Source organism: Electrona antarctica (genome assembly GCF_951216825.1).
Source record: "Electrona antarctica genome assembly, chromosome: 17".
NCBI lineage: Eukaryota > Metazoa > Chordata > Actinopteri > Myctophiformes > Myctophidae > Electrona > Electrona antarctica.
In genome coordinates, this window is record NC_136798.1 from 45082702 (window position 1) to 45093615 (window position 10914).

The window sequence follows — 10914 nt, forward strand, 5'->3', positions numbered from 1 at the left end:
CAATAGCCTCATACTACTGCTCAGGGACTAGAGATGAAAATTAGCTTATGGCTAACTCTGGCACATTTACATGGAAGTGAAAACTGAAATGTTGATTAATGAGCATTGTCCCTGTCAACTAAATAAATAAATACTCATTTCCATTCCTCAACCATATAGACCAGTAACCCTTGTTGGGACTCAACATGATATGTCCCTTCCTGTTGATGGACTCTCTGGCCACTCCTACATCCCAGTCAGTCTTCCCTCCAACATGAACCTCATAGTAGGACCTTCCTGAGGAGAAGCTTTGTTTTCCTAAGACAGAGACACAATTATTCTTCACTATGTTTCCACGACTCACATGTTTTCCATCCTCAGACAGGATGAGTCTGCGGTGTGCTGTATCAGGATCCAGAGTTACATCCACTGCATATTTCTGTATCCTCCTAAGCACACAGCTTATTTATCTCTTGACTGAATGTCTTCTCCAGGTGAGCCAAAGCTGTCCTCACAGTCCCCACATATGAAGACGGCTGGACATTGACCTTTGTCCAGTCCTTGTTGGGTGGAGGAGCGTTGTTGGATGTGAAGTTCTGGAGGAGGCGGAGGTGGTCTTCAGTGTGTGAGCTGTTTCAGCTCAGAGATTCTCTTCTCCAACACAGTGATTTCCTGTTGCAGATCTTTGACGAAGCCTTCAGCCTGTTTCTCTGTTGTTTTCTGCTTCTGTTCAATAACACCAATGAGCTCAGCCTGACTTCTCTGAATACAGTTGAGCAGAGCGGTGAAGACCTGGACACTGTTTTCTACCTCTGCGTCTGCGTCCTTCTTGCTGAGCTTTACTGAGCGTTTGACCTCCTTGATCTTCACTCGTCTGTCTTGGATCCTCCGTTGGATTTCAGCCTCAGTCCTTCTGTCATATTCTCCACTGGCAGACGCCATTTCTATACGCACTGATGATGACTGGAAATATATGAACAAAACTACAAAACTGATTAGCAGGTTACTGAATTCCCATGTGACGTCTAAAGCCACTCACACTGTGGGAATCATCTTTTAAATAGAGCTGTCCACGTCATGTAGGACGTCAGCTATGCCCAAATATGGAGTTCCACATGCAGGAAACAGACCTGGACTCTGGAGATTACAAAGGGTTAGTTGATAGGAGTATATACATTATACATGTGGGAGTGGGGTTATTATATATAATATTAATAGTGATTTCTTAAGGCTCAAGGTTCCTCAGGCCCAGACATAGTTGGGCAAGACAGCTTTTTCTGTCAATGGCCCAACTTCGTGGAATGAACTCCAAAACTCTTTAAAACTGAGCTCCCTGCCATCCTTCGGTCAGTTCAAAGGAATGCTCCAGAACATTTTTCACCGTGATTGCTCCTGCTTCAATTAATCTATTTGACTGATGGTTTTTCTGTATAAAGTTCCTTTGTAATTTATCCTATTCATAATGTTGCTTGATGTATTGTTTTTGACTGTATTTTGTGTATTGTAACCTCGGCTACATTGAAAATGAGGGCTTGCCCTCAACTGTATTTCCGAGTATAAATAAAGGTGATGATGATGATGATTAAATGCACCCCCAGGCCTGCTGCGCGACGTTAGCATGGCTAATAAGCCAGACTCAAATCACACGGCAGGGTTTTTCACGGCTGATTCGGTCTGGCTTTTTAGCCAGGCTAGCGCGACGTCATCATAAGATGTTTTTAATCAGAGCAGCATTACATCCTTTTTTGCATGTCATAAGGTCTTTAACCCAATTAGACCTGTGTCAAAAAAATATATATCTAAATCCTGACAGTTTTCTGAAGAACCTATGTTTTTAAATCCTGACAGTTTTCTGAAAAACCTATGTTTCTATATCAGTGGTTCTCAAACTTTTACATGTCAAGGACCCCCAGAATTATATGTATTTGGCCTTTGACCCCCATCTGAAAATATGTTGTTCCATGGACCCCCCCAGAAGCAAAGATTGTAGTTAAAACGTTCACTCTGTAACAATATATATTCAAAGATTTCAGGCACATTTTCACGATTTTTCAAAAATAGCAGATCTACAAGCTCATAGCGCGGCACTCGGTGCCATGCTATGAGCGTGTAGATCTGCTATTTTTTAAATAGCTAAAGTATAACATAGGCCGAATGCTTAAAACACCAAAAGGGGGTCCCGTACAGAATGGGTTAAGGTGAGGATGTGAATCGGAAGTTAGCAAGCGGCGACCGGTCTTTTTGAGGGGCGGAAGGCCCTCCTATGCCCAGCTTTGTCCGTTTGTGTGGACACAAACACAGCGTGGTTTGATTGGCTGAGCAAAGTACATATTGAGGATATTAAGTGAGGGCCGCCATAAGTGATTGGCCCGCATTTGTGATGATTCGATTGGATTATCACGTAATGTTGTATGATGATGTATGTATGATCATAAGAGTGCCCCTCACTTCACACGAGTGTGATTTTTTATCACTAGTCAAATAATTTCAGTCATCAATGTTTAGCTCAGGGGTGCCCACACTTTTTTCACTTGAGAGCTATAGGCTACTTTCAAAATGACAAGCTCAACAAGATCTACTTTTTTCTGTTTTTAAGGGGCGCTATCCCCTTCTATAAACAGTTTTTGGCCACAACACGTCTCAAGATTTGCCCTTGACAATGAATGGAGCTTAGGTCAAGATTCCGCTAAATATGACGTAAATTAAACATCAAAACATTAAACGCCATTTGACATTGAAGGGAAAATGTACGTCACATGTAAACGAGCAAATCAGCTAACCAATCACAAGCAAACAGGCATTCTGATTGGCCAGTATGAGATGATGCATGATTATGTACGATGATAAGAGCTTTCACACGCGGGTGTGATTCTTTTCTTTTGTACTTTTGATGTATATGACACATAGAAAGCTAAAACTACTGGACAGACAGAAGAACACAAAACATACACAAATGGACATAACCACACAAGACCAGTACCACCAAGGACCATATGCCATTTGGGGGGAAGGCAGTTCTTATGCATTCGCATTGTATAGTCTGATAGCAGTTGGCATAAAAGAGAGTCTGTATCGTTCCGTGTGCATCCTCGGGGGGAGTGTGAGCCTACGGCTGAAAGTGCTCACCCTATCCTGCAGCACACTATAGAAGGGGTGGGAGGGATTAGCCAGCATGGAGTTCAGTTTGTCCCCGATCTTCCTCTCCGCGACTGACTGCAGGCTCTCCATTCGGAGGCCAACAACAGAGCTGGCCTTCTTTATGATCTTATTGTCTCCACCAGGCCGAAGGCATGGGGAGAGAGTATGTTTTGCACTCCGTCCGTGTGTGTGTCCTTCCTTCCTTCCGTCCTTCCGTCCGTCCGTCCGTTATCAGCTAATCTCCGGTACCGTTGGCCCGATCCATGCCAAACTTTGCACACACACTCCATGGATGCCAACGACGAACCTCTGCCCCAAATATTCCTCAACGGCCTGTTATAGCGCCACCATGAGGCCGATTTAGGCAAAACACATTTCTGTAGATTACTCGTACACATTTTATCCATACATCACACAATACGATATACACTATCTCCATAGTCATGTGATCAACACAGATCTGCACAATTTCCCATCTTCCATCCTGGTTGGCTAATATTGGCTTCCAAAGCTCACATGATTGGTCCGTTTCGAACAAAATGCCACACATCACAAACACAGTGTGCAATTTCCGTGAAATTATACACGCACATTTCCACTAGGCCAAGGACGACATGCCACTCATTCTTTTCCAAATCAGCCTCATGGTGGCGCTATAACAAGCCAATTCCTGTTTTTAGCTATAACTTCATCAATCTGTATACAACTTATGTATGCGCACTCCCTAGAGGCCATGGAAAAACATTGTCCCTGCATCCCTCCACATCTGCCGGTTATAGCGCCACCATGAGGCCGATTTCTGCTAAACACATTGCTTACAGTATGTTAGTCCCACAGATTTCATCCAAATCTCACGCAAATCGGTACACATGATCTCTGTAGTCATGTGATCAAGACGAGTCTGTTGGATTTATCAGATTATACACTGATTGGCTAACATTGCCTTCTAAAGTTTTCAGGAGTGGCCCGTTTCGTTCAAAATGCTGCAGATGTCCTGCTCATCCAGAATTCTATCCTCAGAGATTCGATGAGTGATCTGGCTCTGCATTTCCTCAACAAAATGAAGAAAATTGTTGCAAAAAACAAACAAACAAAAAAACATGTTTATATTACTCCTAAACATTTTGCCAAACATCTCACACACTCCTATCCTCCTGGTGGAGACCTGTGCCCAGAAGGGCACTTTTTCTAGTTGAGGTTGTTGAGCTCACCGGCCTTGATGCCCTCCCCCCAGCATACCACAGCATAAAGCAGAACGCTGGCCACAACAGACTGATAAAACATCACTATAGTAGCTTGCTACATACACCAAAGGACTTGAGCCTCCTCAGGAGGTACAGTCTGCTCTGATCCTTTTTGTACACAGCCTCTGTATTGTCTCTCCAGTCCAGGTCTTTGTTCAGGTGTACACCAAGGAACTTATAGGAGTCCACAATCTCCACCTCCTCCCCCTGGATGGTGATGGGTGCTGGGGTCCTCCTCTTGCTCCGCCTGGCGTCGAACACCAGTGGCGTCGAACACCAGTTTTTATTCTTTGTAATGATTTGTTTGGTCCAACATATTGTGTTTGTTGTCATGGTTTGTCACGACGCGAGTTGGCTTTGTATGACGCTTAAAAGGTCTTTAAATAAATACTTTTTGAAATGTCTGGGCCTGGCGTCGTCATGAAAGGGGGCGGGACTGCGACGCTCTATACTGTATATATTTTAGAGGCATGTCATGTGATCTACCGCCTTTGTGGTCTACTATACTGGTAGATCACAATCTATACCTTTTGGGCACCCCTGGAACTTTAGCTCATTGCGCACAGATTATATAGATCTCTAGATGAAAATTATTATTTATGATTTGCTCAATCCATTGATACACAGGGTTCTATACACAGGTTTAATGTTTGTCTTTAGTTCAATGTTTGTTTTGTGACAATGAATGGGAAAATGTACGTCATAATGTGCCATTTACGTCATATTGTCCCTTTATTGTTAATGGCGTTTAATGTTTGTGTTTGCACCGTTTGTTTTATATCAACACATCACCATTACATCACCTTCAGCTAATTAACATGAGTTAGACTTTAATATATTAGCGCCCCTCACTTCACACGGGTGTGATTTTTCAAGCCTTTTTTTTGGTCACGTCACAGAAACTGCATGCGAGTCTGACTCTGGTTACAGGACTATATACAGCGTTGACAAACAACCCCTTCAGCCAATCAGTGTAACAACAAAAATCTGGCATCATCTCCAGTCCACCTACGGCATACATGGGCAACTGGCGGCCCGGGGGCCACATGCAGCCCCCACCTTCTCTTAATGCGGCCCTCAGGTTAATATCAGAATACTGATATATTATTGATTTCAGCTGTTACAATTCCAAACATGCAAACATGACCCGCTTTTGTATGTCCAATGTGTTTGGATTTAGTTCATAAAGTTAACATAACTATAACTAAATTAATTTGAAATGAAATAAAAAAGGTTATTTTTCAGGATTCCAATAAAAAAAAGTGGCCAATTTGTTTTTCAGGATTTCAATTCAAATATAGCAAAAATAGCCAATCTACAAGCTCAAAACGCGTCACGGTGCGACGCGTTTTGATCGGCTATTTTTGCTACGACAGTAATATGCAACGTGGCCCCTCTGTGTGGAAATATTGTGGCCCTCTCCATCGTCAAAGTTGCCCACCCCTGCGACCTACGGTCATACACCATATGTCAACCACACAGCATGCAGGTTCGGGCTGACCTATAGGGCCTGGGTAGAATCCAATTAAAACCCACATGGGCAAGTCCATTTGTGATGATTTCATTGGCTGGGCCTGCGCACGGAATGTGAGGATAATAAGAGTGCCCCTCACTTCACACAATGAAGTGTGATTTGTATTTATTAGGCTATACTTGTGTCAAATCATTTCAGTCATCAATGTTTTTATAGCTCATTGTGTATATTATGGTATATTGGCTTTTTCCTTTTTGGGCTTATATTAATATGTATTATTATTTAATTATTATTACCGGTATTATTATTATTATTTAGTAATAAACACTGTCTGTCTGTCTGTCTGTCTGTCTGTCTGTCTGTCTGTCTGTCTGTCTGTCTGTCTGTCTGTCTGTCTGTCTGTCTGTCTGTCTGTATGTCTGTCTGTCTGTCTGTATGTCTGTCTGTCAGAGAGAGAGAGAGAGAGAGAGAGAGAGCCTAATCATTCAATGTATGAATTAATTAACCATTGTAAAGGCTCTGAGGCTAGTCTGAGCACTTGGAAAAGCGCTATAAAATGCAATTCGTTCTGTTTTGAATTCTCTCTCTCTCTCTCTCTCTCACCGGCATTCCCTTCCCTTCCCTTCCCTGACGTCACCGCTGGGTGGGCGGGGCGTGGCGTTGTTGACAGACGTGCACGGAGGAGGAGGATGGAAGAAAGAAAAGCCTCTCTCTCTCTCTATCTCTCCCACTCACTCAGTCACTCAGTCGCTCCTAGCTGCCTCTGTGTTTTTCCCACTGGTACCAAAATGGCTGGTGGTGGTCGTAGCGTTCATTGTCTGGGATGGTTAGCACTGTAGATCCATCTACACAATCTACTAGGAATACACACTATATCTCATCACTGTATTCGGACCGTTAGGTTTAAGCCTAACATCTCGATTCTCCTTAAAAGGTAAAATATATATTATAATATGCATGTTTTATGCTGCAGCAGCATCATCATCATCATCATCATCATCATCATCTATCGGCGTTTGATTGACACTTGTGTGATCGACCGATATCGCATGGATGGATCGCCAGTCGATATCGCTGCGTGTGTGTGTGTTTGTTGACGGTTGCACATTGTCGTTATCATTTCCTTTGTCAGAATTATTTTAGGCTATGTTGTTTTTGTATCAGATTGCTCAAATGACCGTGGTGGTGGATCCGTCCTAGCAGTGTGTGTGTGTGTGTGTGTATGTGTGTGCGTGTGACTGGACTGCAGATTGACGCTCAGAAGGTTGTCTGTCTGTCTGTCTGTCTGTCTGTCTGTCTGTGTCTGTTACTGGCGACATTGTAGCGACATTGTAACAACACATTGCCAATATAACAGCGACATTTTGGCGACATTGTAGCCTAATGATAACACCTAATAGACATCGCAGCGACACTGTTTTGTAAACAGCCTGATTCTAAATAAACTCCTTGCAATTTGATATAATAATTACATTTAACTCTCAGATCCACACCCCTGCAAGGGTCCACTTGGTTCCATTTGTACACTCTCAGAGTTACACAGCCCTGCAAGGGTCCATTTGGTTCCATTTGTACAATCAGAGTTACACACCCCTGCAAGGGTCCATTTGGTTCCATTTGTACACTCTCAGAGTTACACAGCCCTGCAAGGGTCCATTTGGTTCTATTTGTACACTCTCAGAGTTACACACCCCTGTAAAGGGTCCATTTGGTTCTATTTGTACACTCTCTGAGTTACACACCCCTGTAAAGGGTCCATTTGGTTCTATTTGTACACTCTCAGAGTTACACACCCCTGCAAGGGTCCATTTGGTTCCATTTGTACACTCTCAGAGTTACACACCCCTGCAAGGGTCCACTTGGTTCCATTTGTACACTCTCAGAGTTACACACCCCTGCAAGGGTCCATTTGGTTCCATTTGTACACTCTCAGAGTTACACAGCCCTGCAAGGGTCCATTTGGTTCCATTTGTACAATCAGAGTTACGCACCCCTGTAAAGGGTCCATTTGGTTCCATGTGTGCACTCTGTTACACAGCCTCCGGCAACGGTCCATTTGGTTCCTAAACTGCCATTTATTTAGCTGGGGACCCCCTGGAATCCCCCAAGGACCCGTAGTGTGGACCTGGGCCCCACATTGAGAACCGTATGGCCCACCTGACCTAATACAGTATCTAGGCTACAGTATGTTTGTGTAAAATTGTGCTTTTAAACACTATTGTTTTAACTATAGTGGCCTTTCGGTCACTTCAGGTCAAATATATTTTTTTGTTTTCTTTTACACAAACGTGGACTTGACCTAAATTACGGTATTACACAGACTTTCGTCTAAATTGTAGCTTCCCTGCGTCTTATAATTGAAGGCTCGGTCAACAGGCTGTTATCATTGGTAGGAGAAAAAAACATGTATTCAGATTATTTTTACTTATAGTAAAAGGGCCTATCGAGACATGAGACCAGATTCTCCGGATGTCTTCTGAATCATGACAGTTTTCTGAAAAAAACCCTGTTTCTATGTCAGTGGTTCTCAAACTATTTCATGAAAAAATAATATATGTATTTGACCGCCGGCGGCCGGCCCCCATCTGAAAATATGTCGTTCTAGCCAAGGACCTCCACAGAAGCAAAGATATGAGTTAAAAATGTTTCCTGTGAAAGAATATATATTCAAAAATGTGCACAGGTTTTCACGATATATAAGTAGATGTACAAGCTCGACGTTTTCAAATAATAGTGGTAGTGTAAAAAAAGTACAATTATCGTATAGTATATCAAAAATGGAACTACTCGTCCCCTTGACTTGAGCACAGTATAGTGGAGTAAATGTACTTATACTTTCCACTACTGGGTGTCAGATGTTATAGATGGTAACGTCAGCGTGCGTTGTGTTGTTGCACACAGTGATAGTTAGAAAGTCTGGCATTTTCTGTTACGTGTGTGCAGAGCACCTCATCCACATTCCTTCATATCAACACTGTTGTTTCTCAACCTGCCGTGCACACGGACCGCTAGTGGTCTACTCTATTGGGTGTCCGGAATACTCGCTTTAACCACACCAGGTCACCATGCAACTCCTTGGGTCCAAACGGTTGCAAGGAGTTAACGCTAAAACCGTCTTGACTCTTTTGGTGTGGTTTGGGCCATTGAATTCCATGCGTTGAATCACTAGTAGGGACGGCGCACGTCAACGCGCAACGGGACATATCACACCGCAGGGACAACGCTAAAACCGTGTTGACCCCTTGGTGTGGTTAGGGCTTTAAACGCGCTCGCCCTAATTGTTTCTGCTGAGCGCTCGGTGGGGCCGTTCCTGTATTCTTGTATTTGTTTCACTGAGGTTAGAAATAAGTTTAGTCAGGCATACGTTTAGGAATAGGGTTAGGTTTTGCCGCCGTTTTACTGAGGTTAAGGTTAAGGAATGAGGTTAGGTTTAACCGTTTTAAGCATGGTTTACTGAGGTTACATTTAAGGAATACCAGGTTGATCAGTTCCGTCGGACGTGTCCGCAGGGTGACTGTGTTTTGGGGTGGCGAGCTTTCCAGTATTCGTCCATTGACATCATAATAATGTGCTTTGAAGTCTGAATGATGTGTCCTGGCAGGCTGGCTTGTGTAGTGCATTGTGCTCATTATCCATAATTCATAACAGCTGGTGGTTGGTTCATCATACACAGCTGTTGTGATTGGACGGCTCTGTTGCAGAGCAGTCCTGCGGCAGTCCTAGTCCACCTCACGCAGGCTTTAGTTTACCGTATCAAAGAGCATATTGTGTTTTATGACCGTACACTAAGCGATATTCATGGTTAATTATTAAAGGGTTTATAGTTCAGATCTTTATGGAAAGCTGTAGGAAGTAGCAGCTTTTGTTCCACTTTGACCCCTCTGTCACACATAGGGCTTTTACTTCTAGTGATTTTTACGAGTTTACTAGTCGACTAATTGTTTAACTAGGCCTACCTATTTTGTAAAACAATCACACCCGTGTGAAGTGAGGGGCGCTCTTATCATCTTACAATGATGTAATGATGATGTAGAACAAAACGGTGTCAAAACAAACATTAAATTCTCTTTATTGTTAATGGGATTTAATGTTTGTGTTAGGGGACAAAACAAACATTGATTTCTCTTCATTGTCAATGGCGTTTTTAAAACAAACATTGAACTAAAAACAAACATTAAACCTGTAATGTAGAACTACTCCGTTACAAGAAGTTCAAAATGTACTTGGGTAAAAGTACTAAAGTATTGGTGTCAAAATGTACTTAATGTAGCAACAGTAAAAGTACTCATTATGCAGAATGTCCCATTTCACAAGTTCAAAATGTGCAACAAATTGTTTGAAAATAGCCGATCTACAAGTGACACATTCATTTGTCAGCTGGTAGATCGGCTGTTTTCAAATGGCCGAAATATATATAGGCCTGAAGTGGTTTATGTATGTTTTGTAATACTAATCAAAATCTACAAAGTAACTAGTAGGTTTCAAATAAATGTAGTGGAGAGGGGACACTCTGGTGGAGCTGTTGCCCCCGCGACCCGACTACGGATAAGCGGTTGGAGATGGATGGATGGATGGATAAATGTAGTGGAGTAAAAGTACAATATGTGGATCCGAGATGTAGTGGAGAAGAGAGTAGAAGTAAAACTATTGGAAATAAGTAAAGTACAAATACCTCAAACTTATACTTAAGTACAGCTACTTAACCCATTCTGGGCGGGAACCCCTTTTGGTGTTTTAAGCATTATGTTATAACTTTAGCTATTGAAAAATCGCAGATCTACAAGCTCATAGCACGGCACCGAGTGCCGCGCTGCGAGCTTGTAGGTCTACTATTTTTGAAAAATGTGGCGCAAATCTTTGAATATACTCTTTCAGATGCTTCCCTGGAACAACATGTTTTTCAGATGTGGGTCGGCGGTCAATTACGGCGGTCAAAAACCATATCATTTTTGGGCTCCTTGACATGAAAAGGGTTGAGCACCACTGATAATAGAAACATAGGTATTTCAGAAAACTGTCAGGATTTAGAAGACATTTTCTAAATTTCGGATTCTAAATGGGTTAAGTACATGTACTTTA

At 42.6% G+C, this 10914-nt stretch overlaps 1 protein-coding gene across 1 annotated transcript in view; it reads left to right on the plus strand.

The window, feature by feature from the left end:
- Window positions 1-6714: 6714 nt before the first annotated feature.
- Window positions 6715-10914, plus strand: part of LOC306941159 (kinase D-interacting substrate of 220 kDa B-like) — a 116092-nt gene continuing 111892 nt past the window's right edge. The window contains exon 1 of the mRNA XM_079526471.1: window positions 6715-6769. The gene's annotated coding sequence lies outside the window, so the exon portion shown is untranslated. The remainder of the gene's footprint in view (window positions 6770-10914) is intronic.